The 19,781-nt window shown below is 43.8% G+C and overlaps 1 long non-coding RNA gene across 1 annotated transcript in view; it reads right to left on the minus strand.

Annotated features, from left to right (window-relative positions):
• LOC126419341 (uncharacterized) overlaps positions 1-19,781 on the minus strand; it is a 510,993-nt gene that overhangs the window by 447,059 nt on the left and 44,153 nt on the right. Inside the window, exon 2 of the long non-coding RNA XR_007575991.1 lies at positions 1,316-1,350. This is a non-coding gene — a long non-coding RNA (uncharacterized LOC126419341). The remainder of the gene's footprint in view (positions 1-1,315; positions 1,351-19,781) is intronic.

A 19,781-nucleotide genomic window follows, 5' to 3' on the forward strand; every position in this document is an offset into this window, starting at 1 on the left:
CCGGCCGGCCGACAAGAAAAGATCGAGAAGAAGGTTTAACGGAAGAAAAGATATTTCGCGCTAATTAGCAGAAAGTTTCGCACATTCCAGTGACCATGGACTAAACTTGGATCCATGAGCTTGCTCTCGAGACCAAGCAACAATCACAACAACGGGAACAGTCACGTGTGAGATCTAGTCGAAGGAGGCCATGGTCGTACTGTCGGGTAAAATGAGCAAATGCGTTTTTTTTCCTCAATTTTATTCTCTAGTTGTAAGCTTGACAGATGACTTGGGCAAAGGTACAAGCATAAATGTCTTCTACAGTGTTTCATTATCGTTTGTTTTGAAACAGGATCCGACTTAGAAAGAGCCAACAGTGACAGAAAAGCAAGACTTGTTTCATTAGGGCAACACTCCAACCAACACAGCATCATGTACAATGTCGAAGGTGCATCTGTTTGGATTCCCATTGGCTCCTCATACCCTTTACTGTCTCTATTTTCGTCCTGCTTTCTTCCGATTTCGGAAATTAGAAATTCGGCTTCAAGGAAAGAAATTTTTGTATCAGATAAGGTATAAATCAACTGTGTTTTACGCGGTGAAACCTACCCTCAGATGGAATGACAGAACTGGAATCATGGCGTAGTCACCGAAAGAGACTAGGCTGCGAAATAAAATGTGAAAATAATCTGCATTAACAAAAGGGAAGTTCATAGCAGAGACTACCTGAAATTTCTCAACTTGTTCGCATTGCAGTGGAACGGTGGATGCGTAACGAGAACCAACGTGCATTTAATCATAGTACTTGGCGTGTCCAAACGAAAACTTCAACATTCGCGCTTCTAGACTTATTTCCACTTTCGTACTCTGTGAGCCAGTGTGGTACTTGCTTCGCTTCCCGTTCTTACTCTGTCCAATGGTAGTCTCCTCTCTCGCTTGCAGCCATCCCTGAAGTCAATGGACGTCTTATTTCGGTGCGTGTTACTAGCGTCGCGCTCATTTATTTAGAGCAGATAACACAAATATAGGTCACGTTGATAATAGCCACCAAAAGGTAGTGGAACCGAAGTTTTGATGCTAAACCTTTGTTTTCCCACTACAGTGTTTGGACAGCGCCAGCAAGTGATACAGAACAAAGCCATCACCAAGTTCTCCAGTGTTTCGAGTTCAGGCATTCTGTGACGACCTCGACGATGAAGAGGCAGCCTCGTTTACCGCCTGCCGTATCGCCAACGCCAGGTGCAGAGCTAGCACAATGGACACACAGAAGCGCAGAGAGAGAGAGAGAGAGAGAGAGAGAGAGAGAGAGAGAGAGAGAGACTGCGGAACTCACGGGCGACGGATGCTGGCTCACGCTGTCAGCGATTCCTGTAACAAAGACTTACATTAAGCTCCAGTCATTTGCTTCCCATATATACAAATGTTACATTTGTATTATAATAAGAAAATATATTATCATCGCACTTCACGCATGTTTTAACTTAAGACCAACCAATAAAATATGAGATAATAAATGCTAAAATAAAGAATATTGTACACTCTCAACAACGAATCATACACGCCCTTGGTCGTTTTCTGACAAGCTACCTACCATCGCATTTCGTTTCCCAGCAAGTCCTCGCTTTGTTATCTAGTAATTTGTGAAGTTATTGACACACAAATTTCACACTAACTGTGCACGCAAATGTTTAACCAATTTAGCACTGGCAGTGTGGCGCATTGGTAACGGACCAGAAATTACGACAGTTTTCAACGTCGCTAATAATCTTGCGTCATTGGGCGTATAAGAGTGTTGTGTTGATGGACATGTTCGACAATTTTCATCTTCGTTATCTTTCCGAAGCAATACATCACTACAAATTATGAATAAATAATGTTGTGTGGAAAGCAAACCAAAGACTGCGATTTGCTGGCAGAACAGTTAGAACATGTAACATGACTATTAAACAGATCGCTTAAACTACGCTTGTCAGCCCTCTTCTGAAGTACTGCTGTGCAGTGTGGGATCCGCATCAGATAGGATTGACGGAGGACATCGAAAAAGTTCAAAGAAGGGCAGCTCGTTCTTTAGTATCATGGATGAGGGCAGAGTGCGCCACGGATATGACACATGAAATTGGGTAGCAGTCATTACAACAAAGGCGTTTATCGCTGCGGTAGAACCTTCTCATGAAATTTCAACCGACAACTTTCTCTTATGAAAGTGAAAATATTTTGTTGGCGCCAAACTACCTAGAGAGAAATGATTCATGAAGTGTGAGAAATCAGAGCTCGCGCGGAAAGTTTTAAGTGTTCGTTTTTCCCACGCGTTGTTCGACAGTGGAACGGTAGAGCAGTAACTTAAAAGGTAATTCGATGAACCCTCTGCCAGGCACTTAATTGTGAATTGCGGAGTTGTTGTGCAGATGTAGATTAACTTTGTTATTACTCATCTGCTAAGACAACAGTTCAAACTGTTGAGAAATACTCATACATAGAGGACTTTTAATGTTGCTATTTTGTACAGCGTAGCTGCTTCATAGCTGCTGAATGGCAGTAGCTTCAGAGTGCAAATCTAGCAAGATAGCAGTTCTTAGTCACGCGAGAGATGGAAGGATGGCTTCATCCTGTAATTGACTTTTGACGAGAATAGTACCTCGCGTAGCCTGACATAATTGCTAAGAAAACAATTCGATAGGTTATGCCGTTTTCAAGTTAATTGGCATTGCAGTTAGCCAATCAAGCCGCTGCGCGCGCAAATTGAAGCGGCCCGCCACATATAGTTAGTGCCAATTATTTTCACAACATATACGATAGCGCACGACACTGTCCAGTCTTTGGTTCGGGTTCGATCCTCACCGCCTTCCCATGTCCAATTTTTGTATCGCTCTCTTGTTCGGTTTTCGGAAACCAAACGAAGCATAAGTTTGGCGATACCGTCTCTAGCGCGCGCAAGGGCCTGACTGGCTAATTTCAATGCCAAATAACTCGGAGCGGCGCAACGTATCGAATTTTCTCATAACAATTATTTCTCAGCACAACCTACATTACAACACTCCTACAAGCTTTCCAAACTGATTCTGACCATCCTGTATATTAATGATGAAATGGATAATGTTGAGGCTAAGTGAGGCTACTTGCAAATACTATTATCTATAGGAAGGTTGCAACTGCAGCTGTGAAGTGCAAGGGTATTATAACGATTCCCTGTGACCAGTCATACACGTACTTTACATTTGATTCAAAAGGGATCTGAATAAAAACAATAACTGAATAATTAACACAAATCATATTTTGACATAACACACAGTTTTCCACCTTCTGATAGACAAAAAATTATGTCGCTGTTTATATTTTCATACCAATTCAACTTCTTGGAAGCCTGTCTTGGGCACATGTATATCGCTGGTTTTGGAAATGTGGTCGAGCCGGCAAATATGTAACGAGGTGTGAGGAGGGAACTGTGTTAGCGTGCTTGTAAACTGGGGCCAGTTATCATCAACTGTAAACAGTTCCTGGTTATTTGGATTACACAGGAGAATGTTTGATTTCACCGTTATTGTGGTGAGAATGGAATGTATCGTTTATGTCAAAAGTACACGAACAGATTTTTTTCTTGCATTGAACAGAAACCGAAACAGGAAGTTTACGTTTTATTCACGCAACTGATAAAAACCCGGGCCATTATTAACAAATGGTCAACAGAATAGATCGAGACAGAGCTGCCGAAGTTAAGTATCGCATCATCAATCTAACGATCTCCTCTCCAGATTAATTAGAAGTGCAAAATAGAAGCTGTCTGTTCTAAAATGCCTTCATTAACTGACTGTTCTCTATAACAACACTGTGGAAGCTGGGTACATTTCATAATCTAATACTACTGATGATGGGTCGGGCAGTTTCTCCTCAACGTAAATAAACGTAACGTACTGAGCGTAAGAGGCGAAGATAACACCTACTTGTACAATTTGCCGTGTTGTCCCAACAAGACACAGTTAGGGCGTAAGTAGCACAGGCGCAAAGATGCAAGCTAGTGTCAGTGCCATAGAGACTTGCCATTTGCGCGAGTTCCAACAGCGCCACGGGCAGCGCTGAGGATGAAGATATCGACTTCGCCTCGGCCAATTGCCGGCCGAGTACAATCCGCCAACGACCGGACTACAACGGACCGAAGCCTAGTCGAAAGACAGAAGAACAGCTCTCGTCCACCTGGTTATAGATCATCGTCCAGGGCTGACATAGGACAGGGAACGTCGTTTAGTGAACTCTTAGGAGTGAACAGACAGTTGTTGTAAATTGCATTTGCTATGTACTATGAAGTTTACTTACGATAATTTGCACTTAGCAGTTGAGGGCCTTTTTGTGTTATATAACAAATAGTGTTCCAGACTTCATTATTCGACAAGCAAGAGTTTGTTAATAATTTGTTTGAGTGTTTTAGAACCTTCGTTCTCCTATCTCATTCCTGACCCTGGGCACAGCTGTGTAAAAGTGGCAGGGAGAAATGGTCTTAGCGGCGTACTGAACCAGAAGCCGCTTCACGAACTCACAAACTCGGCTTACCGTAACAACAGTGGCAGCTCGGCCTCCACAGCAGTAGCGACGAGGCCTTAACAAAACTGGCGACGAGGGTTTACAAAAAAAATATACTGTCGGTGTGAAGCCATTGGAAACAGCATCTACCGTAAAAATATACTAATAATCATCAGGAGCTACCTAAAGTGGAAAGGCCTCATGTCTTTCAACTGATTCTTGAGTATCGTTCATCAGTCTGTAATCCCTATCAAGAGGCATTAATAGAAAAGATAGAGAAGAACCGACGAAGAGCGACGCGTTTCGCCACTGAATTGTTTACCCAGCACGTGCGAGAGCATACGGAATTTTCAACAAACGCAGAAGATGCAAGGGAAGTGTTGTTCAACACGGAGATGTTTAGCGTTGAATTTCAGAGAGCGTAAATTTCAGAAAGTTACAAAGCCTAGCAAAATGACCACGACGTGGTATTCTTGCGGAGCACTGTCGAAGCTGTAGATAAAAACAGTAACAACAAAATTTGGAAAAAAAGAACGACCGTTGTTTGTGAAATTGTGTCTAAAAGTATGGAATAAAATACATTAGAGAAACATTTGCGCGCCTTTGAATAATGGTGGAAGTGCCGACTGAGAATGCACCTTTTCTCTTTTCTGATATTTGAATGTTCTGTACTGAAAAATCATTGAGCCTGAAAAAACGTAACTTTTATATACCTTCGGGCATAGATGATAGAAATATGACAAGGCCACACAACAGTGTACTGCACGGTCCACATGATCCACCAAACAAATATCATTTGGTATTGTTTAAAATTCTAAGTGTAAATATGGAACTTTAAATGCTCAGTTGATACCTCATTTGCTGTACACATTTTCGAGCATCAGTCACAGGCGCGTCAAATGTTCGTCTAATGCACTTTACATCTTACTTTTATACAACTCATTTCACAAAACATTTGAATTTTTCCCATTTTTTTCCAAGTTTTGTTTTGAAAGCATAAGCTTCCTGTCACGTCATTTGCTTTCCTAGCGTCTTATTTTCTCAAGATGTTCCAAATTTAGTACGTGATTCGAAAGAAGCCATTTTGACAGTTAAATATCACATCAATGCAAATCATTCATGCGCGAAAAGGCTAGGCCTTGAAGAGATGAATTTTTTGACACTTGGTCAATCCTATATCCCATTTGTCCGGGCTCTTCGCTTGAGTCTGAAAATTCGAACAAAAACCCATAGTGTAGCTAAGGGGAGTCTTGTTTTCGCTCTGCGCAAACATAAAGCCGGAAATAGGGCGTCATTGAAAATTCTGAAAATAGTAGTGCACAAAAGCATGAAAAGAACAGACTAACTACCTTCACAACTGGAAGGGAAGGCTGATTAAAACTGGATTGATGACTAAGCTGTGTCTTCCCAAAACACACTGCGTCGAAGGTGACAAGATAAACGAAAATTTAGTTCATGCTTAATCCCAAAATAACGGATAAAGCTGTGAGTACCTTACAAAATGTGGTGTACGTATGTCACAAGCACGACTGGGGCGTGTCCTATCCCTGCATGTTATCACAGGATGCGTGCGTCACAGTCGAAGCAAACAAGCAGAGTGTCGAAATGATTTCCGTGAACGGTGGTGAGTGCGATGTCATTAAGAATGGCGCGCTTTCCCGAAACTGCTGACTGTGCATAGTCTCACTGCCAAGAACGGGTGGCGGGCGCAGGAGCGAGTAGGCGGGCGGAGTTTGCTTATCTGTTGCTGCCATAGCACCACTTGTAGCAGTCGGGAATGTTACAATGCCGCAACACTGCCAACACCAATAGTGCGTGCAAGTCGCACGATTCATAGTGCCCTACCAACAACCAAAGTTTTACCTCTTTATTATAAGCCTTACAGGTATTTAATAGTAAGAACAATGGAAAAAGATTATTAGTCCCATGAGAAATTACTCTAGTCCGTGTATCTCTGAATCTCGCCTTTATAATCGCCTGTATTCAGCATAGTACAGAGTCCACAAGTTTATTAACGCCACTCACTGATGACTAGATACTGTGGAGCTAACAGACTGCGGGGATGTCGATTGCTACGTTTCAAAAATGGTTCAAATGGCTCTAAGTACTATGGGACTTAACATCTGAGGTCATCAGTCCCCTAGAACTTAGAACTACTTAAACCTAACCAACCTAAGGACATCACACACATTCATGCCCGAGGCGGGATTCGAACCTGCGACCGTAGCAGCAGCGCGCTTCCAGACTGAAGCGCCTAGAAACGCTCGGTCACAGCAGCTAGCCTGCTACGTTTCACACGCTGTTCCAAATAGTTCACAGATCGGATGGTGTAGAGGGTCAGTTAAGGTGCTTTGCGTGCCTGGGTGTCTGTCAAACTAGGAACGTTGAATTGCAGCCCCGTCAACAGGACTGTTATGTTGGAAGATGGGAGAGACAGTATACCCATCATGACGATGTAGATTGAAGGGGACTCTCCGAATGGTTATCTAATCTGCGCTGTTAACTTGGAAGGAACTTCCTGAAGGGCTTATAAACGGTGCAGTCACATTAATCTGACCACCGCCTATGTTCGATGACAACGTGCAATAAACCATTCATAGACGGTACGTGCAGCACTAGAGGTGGAGAGTACATAAAATGTGTCGGAGAGACGCAGGAAAACAGTGCAGTCGTTGTCGTAATGCGTAAACATAACGATTTATCTGACGTCCAGAAGGGCATGATCATTGGATTTCGGGCCAAAGGTGGAGGCTTTTTTGAAACGGCTGAATCTGTAAACTGTCTGCATGCCGCCTTGGTTAAATTATACCCTGCATGGAAAAGTAGCGCTCTCCAGAACCGGCGCCGCTGCGCGGTTTGAGACGCCATGTCACGGATTGTGCTACCCCTCACGCCGGACGCTGGAGTCCTCCCACGGGCGCGCGTCTGTTGCGTGCCGCCTTGGTTAAATTATACCCTGCATGGAAAAGTAGCGCTCTCCAGAACCGGCGCCGCTGCGCGGTTTGAGACGCCATGTCACGGATTGTGCTACCCCTCACGCCGGACGCTGGAGTCCTCCCATGGGCGGGCGCGCGCGCGCGTGCGTGCGTGTGTGTGTGTGTTTTGTTCTTAGCATTAGTTAGAGTTGTGTACATAGTTCCGCGTAGTCAGCGCGTACACAACTTTCCCACTTGAGCGCGCCCCGCTAAGCACAACAGCGCAGGCGCAGCGCTTGTCCGTCTCCGCACTACGAGATGGCGCTGCCTTAGAGCCGGACCAAATTCTGCTTCCGCCGATTCGCGTATTAATATGTAACGCAGCCAATGAGATTGCTGCTAACGTACAACCTTTTCTCCTCGCGGATCACACTCGCGCAGTGATACCTGAACGCGCGAGGTATTATAACGAGTGCACAGACCGCCGATTAGTCAGTCTGCATTTGTCTGCACCAGTCTATAGTCAAGTTTCAGTCTGCACCTAAGAAGATTATCGTATTCCTGTACATAGCCATGAAGATAAATGTATAGACACTTTGTCAAGTATCAGAGATATGTGAGAATAAGATTAACGTACCAAGACCAAAGGAACTTCAGATTGTCAATTGTAAATAGCCTCCAGAATCAAGTTACGTAATGTTTATGCTTGTTATTATTTTAATAAATGTGTGTGAAAATTAATCAAGTTCTGTTTAAAGTTAGTCACTGTCAATCTGCTACTCTAAGTATGCAAGTGGCATTTCTATCGTCTGACCTAACGGCAGAAGATAAACACGCCACGATAAGACCACCAGACATATTGCTGATACTCGCCTACTTCGTTAGCGCGACGAGTCAAATAATCTGATGGTGTGTATACCGAAGGTCTTACAGTACGCACACCACAGTTAGGTTAAGTAGTGTGTAAGTCTAGTGACCGATGACCTCAGCAGTTTGGTTCCTTAGGAACGCACGGACATTTGAACAAGAACCGGCGCCGAGGCAACTATAATGCACCATGACAGGGTGAACGACAGCTGTGGAGACGTGTACGGTCGAATAGACGTGCAACTGTTGAGCAATTGACAGCGCAGATGATCCAATGGGTTACCAACTGTGTCTCCAAAGCGAATGTTGCTGGTATGGGCCTCCGCGGTAGGCGCCTGTTTTATGCATCCACGTTGACTGCTCTTCATCGGCAACGAAGGCTGGAATTTGCACGCCAAAATCGCATATGGACGTCCAGCCAGTGGCGACAAGCGGCCTTTTCAGATGAATCACGATTTATGCTCCGTCGGATAGGTGGCCGCTCCGTTGGCCTGTATGGCGTGAAAGCAGACACCCTGCAACAATCGTAGGAAGGGTGCAGGCCGGAAGAGGGAGCGTTATTGTCTGGGGAATGCTTTCGTAACATTCCCTAGGTGATTTCGTCATTCTGGAACGAACAATGGACCAACACAGGTGTGCATCTATCCTTGGGGACCATGTCTACCCCTATATGTAGTTTGTTTTTCTTCAGCACGATAACATTTACCAGCAGGACAATGCATTGCATCACACAGCTCGTGGTTTAAAGGGCGACAGGAACAGTTTACCATACTTCCCTGGCACCACCTCGATCGGGCAATGCGCGCCATGGATCCTCAATCGAGAATCCTTGCGCACTGGACTCGGCATGGTTCCACATCCCTGTTAGTATCTTCCACAATCTCACTGGCACTCTACATGCACGCCTTGCAGTGGTCCGCCCTCCAGACGGTGGTTATTTAGGGTTCTTCTGACAGGTGGTCACATTAATACGACTGGACAGTGTATATGCCACTCTCAATAAGGCAAGGTATGTTATGGACTATGAAAAAGTTCAGGCCAACATCCGTTTCATCCTTCTGTGAGTCGGTAGCCAATGAAGCCGCTGAAACACAGCTGACTAATTATTTTACTAATTTTGATGATGGTTTTAACGTTGTCACAATGTGGACTCTGGTACTGGCAATAGTTAACTAACATATGCAACGGTGCTGTCACCCTGCTGACCAGAATTTGTTAAGCAACATCCATCACATAGGGCTCACAGTAGCATATCTCTCTGCAGCCTCTGTCGCTCTGACGGTATGTAATGTGGATGGGAGCGCTGTAATATCACTCCGTCCGATTCGTTCCAAAGTTGTCTGGACAATTTGCAGCCGAATTATTAGCAGCAGTAAAGTTACTACTGAATTCCCGTAATTTTATGGAGCTACTATGTATTTTTTTATGTTTGTGGTGGTTGTGGGTACAAAGCGCAATGTAATAATGTTAGCGACCAGCTCTTGTTGTACGAGTATACACTTTCATCCGCTAAAAGCTTTGTTTATCTGCTCTGTGGTAGAGAACAGCGCAATAGCCGCAATTGTGCTTTGAACATTTAACAATAGCCCACATGCAAAGTATTGTTATTTACAGAATGCGCTTATAGTCGTGCTCTAGCAAAACCCGTTCGGTGGCTTTGGTACAGTACATAAATGACGTATAGTAGATGATACGATTACCGGCAGTACGGGTAGGAGAAGAAACGTAAATGAACTGGGAGCCGACGACTTCTCTTTGTTTTCTGTTTTTCACGCACCTACTTAGCACCGCACATCGTTCAGCGTTAGTCCACGGTGTATTCTATATCCATACAAAATATAAATTGCATTTCATGAGCAATAAACATTTACTGATGGCGTTATGTCTGCGCTTTGATGTAACCAAAGCAATTACCTTTGATGCAAGTACAGTTTACACGCACAGTTGTTTTTTTTTCTCAACAGAACGCTCATCACGATTAAAAACAAGAGTTTCGTGTTATTACTGGCAAGTGCGAAAGTTGTTTATGAATAACCGAAACATGTTTTATACAAGCTCAATGAAATATTGAAGCGATATTTGATACGTTTTTGTTTTGAGTGTGTGTTTTTTTTTAATAATTTTACCTTTCTTCAGGAAACTGCTTATCCTAATGCTATATGATAATCCATAATTTTTTTATTTTTACAACAATGGCCCTCTGTTTCAAGTTACAAATCAACAACTCTAGAATAAAACCTGTATTTTCTATAGATATTGTTTATTTTTAAGTAACAGACAGGAAGATAACCATGTAGAAAAATGTTCCGCACGTTACGTACCCTCACTTAGTTTCTAGACGGTTCACCGCTTCCGGTTTGTAGGGGAATCTAGTAAGACACTATCTTATACGCAAACAGAGCTATCGAAATGACGTAATGGCCGATAGCTATGCAATATGTCTAACGTACATGTAATGCGTTTACTATCTTAACTGACCAATGCTACTAGGAAAGCAACCGTAGTCTCCGCTTAATTATGATAGTCTACGGTAGTCTTACAACCATAAATGCGCTACTCTGGATGTTTAAATCTTATTGTAACGATTAAATCTGAATAACATGGCAGAAGTTAACGTACTAATTAGCAAACAAATTACTGCTTCTTGGACTGTCTGTATTTACAGTTTCTTAAGACTAGCTGTTTTGTCACTTTACGGCCGACTGAGGAGAGAGAGAGAGGAGAGAGAGGGAGAGAGAGAGAGAGAGAGAGAGAGAGAGAGAGAGAGAGAGAGTGTGCGTGTGTGCATGTGTGCGTGTCAGAGGGAGGGAGGGAGGGGGAGGATGGCGTCGGAAAATTACTATTTGACAGTTTCATTACTACGCAGACATTTGATGACCCTTACGTAACATGGATTTTGGATACCTACAGACGACACAGCCTACATTTCCAATCATGAAAATTAAATTACAAACATAAAAAATGAATAAATCGGGAATGAACCAACTTGATGCTGTGTTTATTGAATCACTTGCTACTCAAATGAGTGAAGCCAAAGACGTAAGCAGTTTCGTGAGTGGTGCATGGAGGCACGAGAGCCGAGAAAGCTTTGGACACGCGCTAGTCCGTCTGTGCAGGCGTTGACTGCTGGAGCGGAGGGGGGGGGGGGGCGGGGGGGGGGGAGGGGGGAGGGGGGGGTGGAAGGGAGGGCACGAATGTACATACGAGATGAGGCGCCCACACGTGGTACCAGAGAATCTGTTTACGACTGTAGCCGGCTATATAAATCACGGCCTCTGTCTGGCCGCACGTGTTCCTGTCCAATCCCAGAGCCATGCTAGGATCATTGCCACGCGTCACAGCGCTGATCTGTGCAGCATGCGAGTTTTAGTTCACAGGCTAAACAGTGCAAGCTAAGAAAGGCCGAGAAAATAAATACCGATAATTTATACCCTTTCATCTATTAGCTCCTCAACGATTATTTGAGAAAAATAAAGGGTAGAAAGAATTGTAAGGATGTAATAAGGCGCTACACAATCACAAAACTGAATTAATAATCCTATAAAGGAAATCACATGGCATGAAGATGAATTACCTAGCTTTTGCCAACGTTTCAGAATACTTTCAGAAAATCTGACAGAAGCATTTACTCAGAATCTTCCGGAAAGAAGAGCCAATACAACTGGTCTCACAATTTCTACTAAAAATTTAAATTCAGGACAAATATAAAAATAAAACTGACGAAAGGTACACTGAAAACGAAATAGGTACAAGAGAGCGAGTTAGTACGTTTAATTATCCTGGACAAGCCATACTGCAGAACAGAAAAACAAATTTGCTTAAATGTATGAGTTAATAAACCCCTGAAGAGATATGGTTTCACTATAAATACCGAAAACAGGAAATGCATTTCTACAAATACGGAACTAAAACACTATGTCGCAGAGGTACGACAAGATTGTCTATATACATGTGAATGCCAAATGATGAACTATAATCTGGGCAAAATAGACGTCTGAAAGACTGATTATTGGAACAATAATGGGGCAAAAACGAACTGAAGGTGGTTGGAAGCTGAGAAATAATGAAGAGATACTTCAAATACTCAAAAAACATCAGACGTAATAACAAGCTGAAATTTGATCTTCTTTGCCACTTCTAATTCATGAATAAACGAAACAAATATTCCTATATTTCTAGAAAAAGAAGTCAATAATAGCATGCATTACAGAAATAAGAAGAGACGCAGCCGAAAAAACAAAGTATCGAAAATTATTTTAGAATAATGCTCCACATTTAGAAGGCTTTACAGGGCAGAATAAATACGAAATCAGGAACAACCTGATAAGAAAAAAGGTATTACCAGTGTAGAGAGAAGATGGAGTACTGGGAAAATACGAAACAACATATGAAGAAGTGGAATTGTACTTATTACGTGATCGTAGTTGGTCAGTATGGAGATATAGAAACTGGCCTGGAGCTAGTAGCGCTCGCGCTCCAAGGGTTCCGTAAAAACTTAATTATGTATACAGACAGTTCATCCATCCCTGGAATCGAGAATCTCTACGATTTATGTCTGTTATCGATATCGACACTGGCACGATATCGGTCCGGGAAATTCCAAGACTTTCGAGACTGTTTAAGTCTGAAGTCGGATAACAAATGATAAAAGATATATTTTTGTCGTGTGATATACTTACAAATTAACAATTTTCGGATTTTTCCTATTACTTTTATTCTGAAACTTTGCTTCTTGCCAAATTTTACAATTCTAGGTCAACGAGTCGCACCCTCTCGGTTTTGAAGAGTGAGTTTGCGAGTATCAAACATGTGACACACATGGACGTATCTTTTACTTGCGTTGACTTAGAAGCTTAAGTTTTTTACACATCCAAGGGACCAGAGACTTTAGTATGTAACCGCTCCTGGCAGACAGGCAGACAGGCAGACAACAAAGTGATCCTATAAGGGTTCCATTTTTACCGACTAAGATACGAACTCTCAAAAAGGTAGAAAACGAACTTTCGAGTTTCTTTCGCATATTGACTCAAGCTTTGCCTGCTGGCGTGTCCTCAAGTTTGAACTACACAAAACCATAGTGATACAAAACCAAGTACTGTTATTCACTGATCAGCCAAAACATTACGACCACCGACCTACCGTCCAGGCGACAGCAGCGTCACCTGGCGAGGAATGACTGCACTGAGCGTGCTGTCCGTCTTAGAATGGGGAAGGTGTGCGTTTTATCTGAGTCGGACAGACGACAGACTGTGAAGGCCCGGAGACTCGGCACGAACATTTCGGAAACTGCACGACTTGTCGGGTGTTCCACGAGTGTTGTGACGACTGTCTTTAACACGTGGCAAAACAAGTTGAAACCACGTCCAGACGTCGTGGGGTTGGGCGGCCACCTCTCATTACAGATGTCACATGTCGTAGGCTGAGTAGACTGGTAAAACAGGAAAGGCGGTGAACTGTGGCGGAATCAACATCAGACTTTCATGGTAGGCAGAGTACAAGTCTCTCTTAACACACAGTGCACCTAACACTCCTAATGATGGGCCTCCGCAGCTGACGATCCAGGCATGTGCCAATGTGAACACCACGACATGGGCAACTTCGATTGAAATGGGCACGTGCCCATCGTGAGTGGACGTTAGGGCAATGGCAGAGCGTCGCATGTGCTGATGACTGGCGATACCTTCAACATGCCGATGGGAGGGCACGAATCAGTCGACTTCCAGGGGAGCAGCTCCTTGACCCCTCTACGGCGGGACAGAGACATGCTGGTGGCGGCTCCATTATGCTCTGGGGAACACTCAAGAGGACACCGACGGGTCCAGTGGAGTTCATGCAAGGCACCATGACGACGACTATCGTACACTGGATACAGACCACGCATACCCCTTCATGACGACCATATTTCCCGATGCCCGTGGTATTTTTCAACAAGATAATGCACCATGTCATAAGCCCTGGAGTGTAATTAGAGTGGTTTGAACAACACAGTGGCGAGTTCCAATTGATGTGCTGGCCTCCCCAACTGGTCAGATCTGAACACGATCGAATAAATCTGCGAAGTGACTGAACATGTCAGAGTTCATCGCCCCCTCCCCGGAATTTTCGGGAATTAAGTGGCTTGTGTGTGCAGATATGGTGCCAGCTCCCTCCAGCTATCTTCTAAGGCTTCACTATGCTTCCATGCCACGAAGCGTCGCCACTTTTATCCGTGCCAGAGGTGGACATTCCGGCTGTTAGGTAGGTGGTTATAATATCCTGGCTAATGAGTGTATTTCCCACGGCAGAGATTGAATGGGAAAACGAAGGAAAACAAGCAGAAGTTTTGGAAGAAGAAGAAGAAGAAGAAGAAGAAGAAATAAACTTATTATATGTGAAAAGTTGAACCAGTGTCCCAACAAGAGATTACTGCCGAATACCTCCCTTTCAAAGTCGGTTTGCTGACAGTTGCCCTATCCGAGCACTGCTCACCAACCAACTCAAAGCTGCAACTTGGTGCTGTGGCATATTATATCCTTCAAGTTTTATTCCTTTGATGCCCAAACCTGTCCAGGAACTATAAAACCTGTTAGAATGATCACAGTTATCACATTAATTACATCGTTACTAATCTGATAACTACCTGTCACAGGAAACTACAGGGTGGCTGTAATTGAAGTGCACTTACTCATAGAGGTCCAGTGAGCGCCGTAATTATCATACGGCAGCGAAACTCAGTAGACGTTCTATTGCGTTAATGCGGAACCGATTAACGCTAGAAAAAGTTAGTTCCAATTTGCCCCACCAGTTGCAAATATCTGGCGCTGAACAGCATCTCATCGACTTCTCCTGTTCTCATATTGAAGAAATTGTGCAAGTGGCGGTTTATAAGAACATCAACATATGCCTTTCTCACTTGTTCAATCTTTTCTGCTCACGTCCCGTTCCTAACCCATCACAAATGGAAACATTTCTGTACGTCTTTCTTGCCTTCACAGCGCCAGATTTCCTCTTGGTGGCCGAAACTGGAACTTTTTTCTGCGTAAATCGGTGCCGCAATGCATTAGAATACCTACCTAGTTCGCCGCCATACGATAGTTACAGCCCTTACTGGACCTCTGTGAGTAGCTCCAATTTAACTATAACCATCCAGTACAGGTAGTTGGTTGATTTGGAGGAAGGGACCACACAGCGAGGTCATCGGTATCATCGGGTTAGGGAAGGATGGGAAAAGAAGTCGGCTGTGCCCTATCAAAGGAACCATTCCGACATTTTCCTGAAGCGATTTAGGGAAATCACGGAAAACCTAAATCGCGGGGGCCGGACGTGGGTTTGAACCGTCGTCCTCCCGAATGCGAGTCCAGTGTGCTAACCACTGCGCCACCTCGCTCGGTTCAGAGCTACGATATTGCTCTTTCATCAACGAGACGGAGGAAAGTGGAATGCGTAATTTTACATGTCTGATTCTGTAACAGTGAAACGGTTTATTTGTGATGATACATTCTATTCAAATTCTTACCCGGCATCCCAAGTTCGTCCTGGAGTTTGCAAGGAACATTCCAAAATACATCACAAAATATGTGGCCCCAAGTGCCGTTTACTCTCTTCTCTACACGAAAGTCTTTTCACATCTTTCTGAGCATCTTACCTCTTTGTTTTGCAGATTCGACGCAATACGCAGTAGAATATGGGATACCTCTGCATCCTTTGCCACCCTCGGTTTTTGAGGATTAGTTTCATACAATCTACTACAGAACACTAATCTTCGTCTTCTCTTAATGATCGTCGGTTTCCATATTTTTGGGTTCAGAGGCAACCACCGCACGGAAACATTAGTCGCTCAGAGACGAGATCATTAACATGCTGTGTAACACCGTCTCTAGCTTTGATAAATAATTTGCTCAATTCGGCGAGGAAGAGAATCCAAAAAATTTTTGTACATCTGCATCTGTACGCGGCAAGCCGGCTAATCGTTGTGGCGGAGGGTACTTTGTGTACCACTCCCAGTCGTCCCCCTCCCTTTCCTGTTTTAGCCGCGGAAGGTCCGCAGTAATAACGACTGTTGGTAGGCCTCCGTTTGAGCACGAGTCCTTCAATTTCACCAGAATGGTCTCTTCGCGAGACAGCCGTGGGTGGTAGCGATACATTGGTTGGCCGATTTCTGGCGTTGTTTATACACATTTGTCACATCGCATGTTTCACTTTCACTTCCATTTGGTGATCAACATATCAACACACATATGTCGACCACCAAACGGAAGTGAAAGTGAAACATGCGATGTGACAAATGTATGTAAACAACGCCTGAAATCGGGCAGCTGGAGTATGAAGACCAACAAATACATCTCCAGGAACACACACATGTGTTAACAGCGGCCGGCCGGAGTGGCCGAGCGGTTCTAGGCGCTACAGTCTGGAACCGCGCGATCGCTACGGTTGCAGGTTCGAATCCTGCCTCGGGCATGGATGTGTGTGATGTCCTTAGGTTAGTTAGGTTTAAGTAGTTCTAAGTTCTAGGGGACTGATGACCTCAGAAGTTAAGTCCCATAGTGCTCAGAACCATTTGAACCATTTTTTGTTAACCGCGCTGGAAATCGCCATTGATGATGCTTCCCAAATAAATGAAGCGAAACGCGTATGGCAACAAACAAACTGCCTTCATTTAGTTCCATAGACGGTACATACCTCTACGAATGATACATTACGTCGCTCGGCATCTGTCAGTTACATCCTCTCGAGCGGTGTTTTAAATGTCAAGTTGAAGTATTGCCATCACTTTCCAATTTATTAAGCAGCATTAAATCCTTAATCTCGCGATAGCGGTGGCTTTGCCTTGAACTGGATCACGTTTATCAGTGCAGACCCTTAATCGACTTTGATTTCAATTCTCGGTTTTGTGTCTTCAAACATTCTCGCCTGTGCAAGAAAAGCTCTTGGGAGCTCTTTAAGCCTACTTCCGGTTACTGTTTTTCTATCTGTTTAATACCGGTCACTAGCGGGATGATTAAGACGGATGAATGGATGGAAGGTACATTAGGGTTTAATGTACCCTCGATGACGATGACATTAGAGATGGAATACGAATTGCATTGTCTGTTTTGGAGGAACTATCCCGGCAGTCGTCTTAAGCGATTTAAGGAAACCATGAAAAACTAAAATCTCCCTCGGGGGAGCCTGTAACCCCTAGAGAGGGCGCGTCCCCAGCTGACGGGTAAGTGAATGCTTCCCAGATATGGGTGGTAGGAGGGAGATAGGGTGGGTACCCGTGGTCTAGGGGTAGCGTCTTTGATTCATAATCAAAACGTCTTCGGTCCCGGGTTCGATCCCCGCCACTGCCTAAATTTTGATAAATAATCAGCATTGGCGGCCGAAGACTTCCGGCATAAGAAGTCAGCCTCATTCTGCCAACGGCCTTGTCAAAGAGGGCGGAGGAGCGGATAGAGGTTCAGGGCACTCTCTTGTCCTAGGGGTGGGAAATTGCCCCTAAAGGCGGAAGAATCAGCAATGATCAACGACATGAGGATGCAGAAGGCAATGGAAACCACTGCATTAAAGACACGTAACGTGTATCCGCAGGACATGTGGCCTGTAATTGAAGAAGTGTCATGATGATCTCTCCATTGGCAAAAGATTCCGGAATAGTATCCATTCGGATCTCCGGGAGGGGACTGCCAAGGGGGAGGTTACCATGAGAAAAAGATTGAATAATCAACGAAAGGATAACGTTCTACGAGTCGGGGCGTGGAATGTCAGAAGCTTGAACGTGGTAGGGAAACTAGAAAATCTGAAAAGGGAAATGCAAAGGCTCAATCTAGATATAGTAGGGGTCAGTGAAGTGAAGTGGAAGGAAGACAAGGATTTCTGGTCAGATGAGTATCGGGTAATATCAACAGCAGCAGAAAATGGTATAACAGGTGTAGGATTCGTTATGAATAGGAAGTTAGGGCAGAGGGTGTGTTACTGTGAACAGTTCAGTGACCGGGTTGTTCTGATCAGAATCGACAGCAGACCAACACCGACAACGATAGTTCAGGTATACATGCCGACGTCGCAAACTGAAGATGAACAGATAGAGAAAGTGTATGAGGATATTGAAAGGGTAATGCAGTATGTAAAGGGGGACGAAAATGTAATAGTCGTGGGCGACTGGAATGCAGTTGTAGGGGAAGGAGTAGAATAAAAGGTTACAGGAGAATATGGGCTTGGGACAAGGAATGAAAGAGGAGAAAGACTAATTGAGTTCTGTAACAGCTAGTAACAGCGAATACCCTGTTAAAGAATCACAAGAGGAGGAGGTAAACTTGGAAAAGGCCGGGAGATACGGGAAGATTTCAATTAGATTACATCATGGTCAGACAGAGATTCCGAAATCAGATACTGGATTGTAAGGCGTACCCAGGAGCAGATATATACTCAGATCACAATATCGTAGTGATGAAGAGTAGGCTGAAGTTCAAGACATTAGTCAGGAAGAATAATACGCAAAGAAGTGGGATACGGAAGTACTAAGGAATGACGAGATACGTTTGAAGTTCTCTAACGCTATAGATACAGCAATAAGGAATAGCGCAATAAGCAGTACAGTTGAAGAGGAATGGACATCTCTAAAAAGGGCCATCAGAGAAGTTGGGAAGGAAAACATAGCTACACAGAAGGTAGCTGCGAAGAAACCATGGGTAACAGAAGAAATACTTCAGTTGATTGATGAAAGGAGGAAGTACAAACATGTTCCGGGAAAATCAGGAATACAGAAATACAAGTCGCTGAGGAATGAAATAAATAGGAAGTGCAGAGAAGCTAAGACGAAATGGCTGCAGGAAAAATGTGAAGACATCGAAAAAGATATGATTGTCGGAAGGACAGACTCAGCATACAGGAAAGTCAAAACAACCTTTGGTGACATTAAAAGCAACGTTGGTAATATTAAGAGTGCAGCGGGAATTCCACTGTTAAATGCAGAGGAGAGAGCAGATAGGTGGAAAGAATACATTGAAAGCCTCTATGAGGGTGAAGATTTGTCTGATGTGATAGAAGAAGAAACAGGAGTCGATTTAGAAGAGATAGGGGATGCAGTATTGGAATCGGAATTTAAAAGAGCTTTGGAGGACTTACGGTCAAGTAAGGCAGAAGGGATAGATAACATTCCATCAAAATTTCTAAAATCATTGGGGGAAGTGGCAACAAAACGACTATTCACGTTGGTGTGTTGAATATATGAGTCTGGCGATATACCATCTGACTTTCGGAAAAGCATCATCCACACAATTCCGAAGACGACAAGAACTGACAAGTGCGAGTTTTTAATTATCGCACAATCAGCTTAACAGCTCATGCATCGAAGCTGCTTACAAGAATAATATACAGAAGAATGGAAAAGAAAATTGAGAATGCGCTAGGTGACGATCAGTTTGGCTTTAGGAAAAGTAAAGGGACGAGAGAGGCAATTCTGACGTTACGGCTAATAATGGAAGCAAGGCTAAAGAAAAATCAAGACACTTTCATAGGATTTGTCGACCTGGAAAAAGCGTT

The sequence above is a fragment of the Schistocerca serialis genome, chromosome 9 (assembly GCF_023864345.2).
Source record: "Schistocerca serialis cubense isolate TAMUIC-IGC-003099 chromosome 9, iqSchSeri2.2, whole genome shotgun sequence".
NCBI classification, from domain to species: Eukaryota; Metazoa; Arthropoda; class Insecta; order Orthoptera; family Acrididae; genus Schistocerca; species Schistocerca serialis.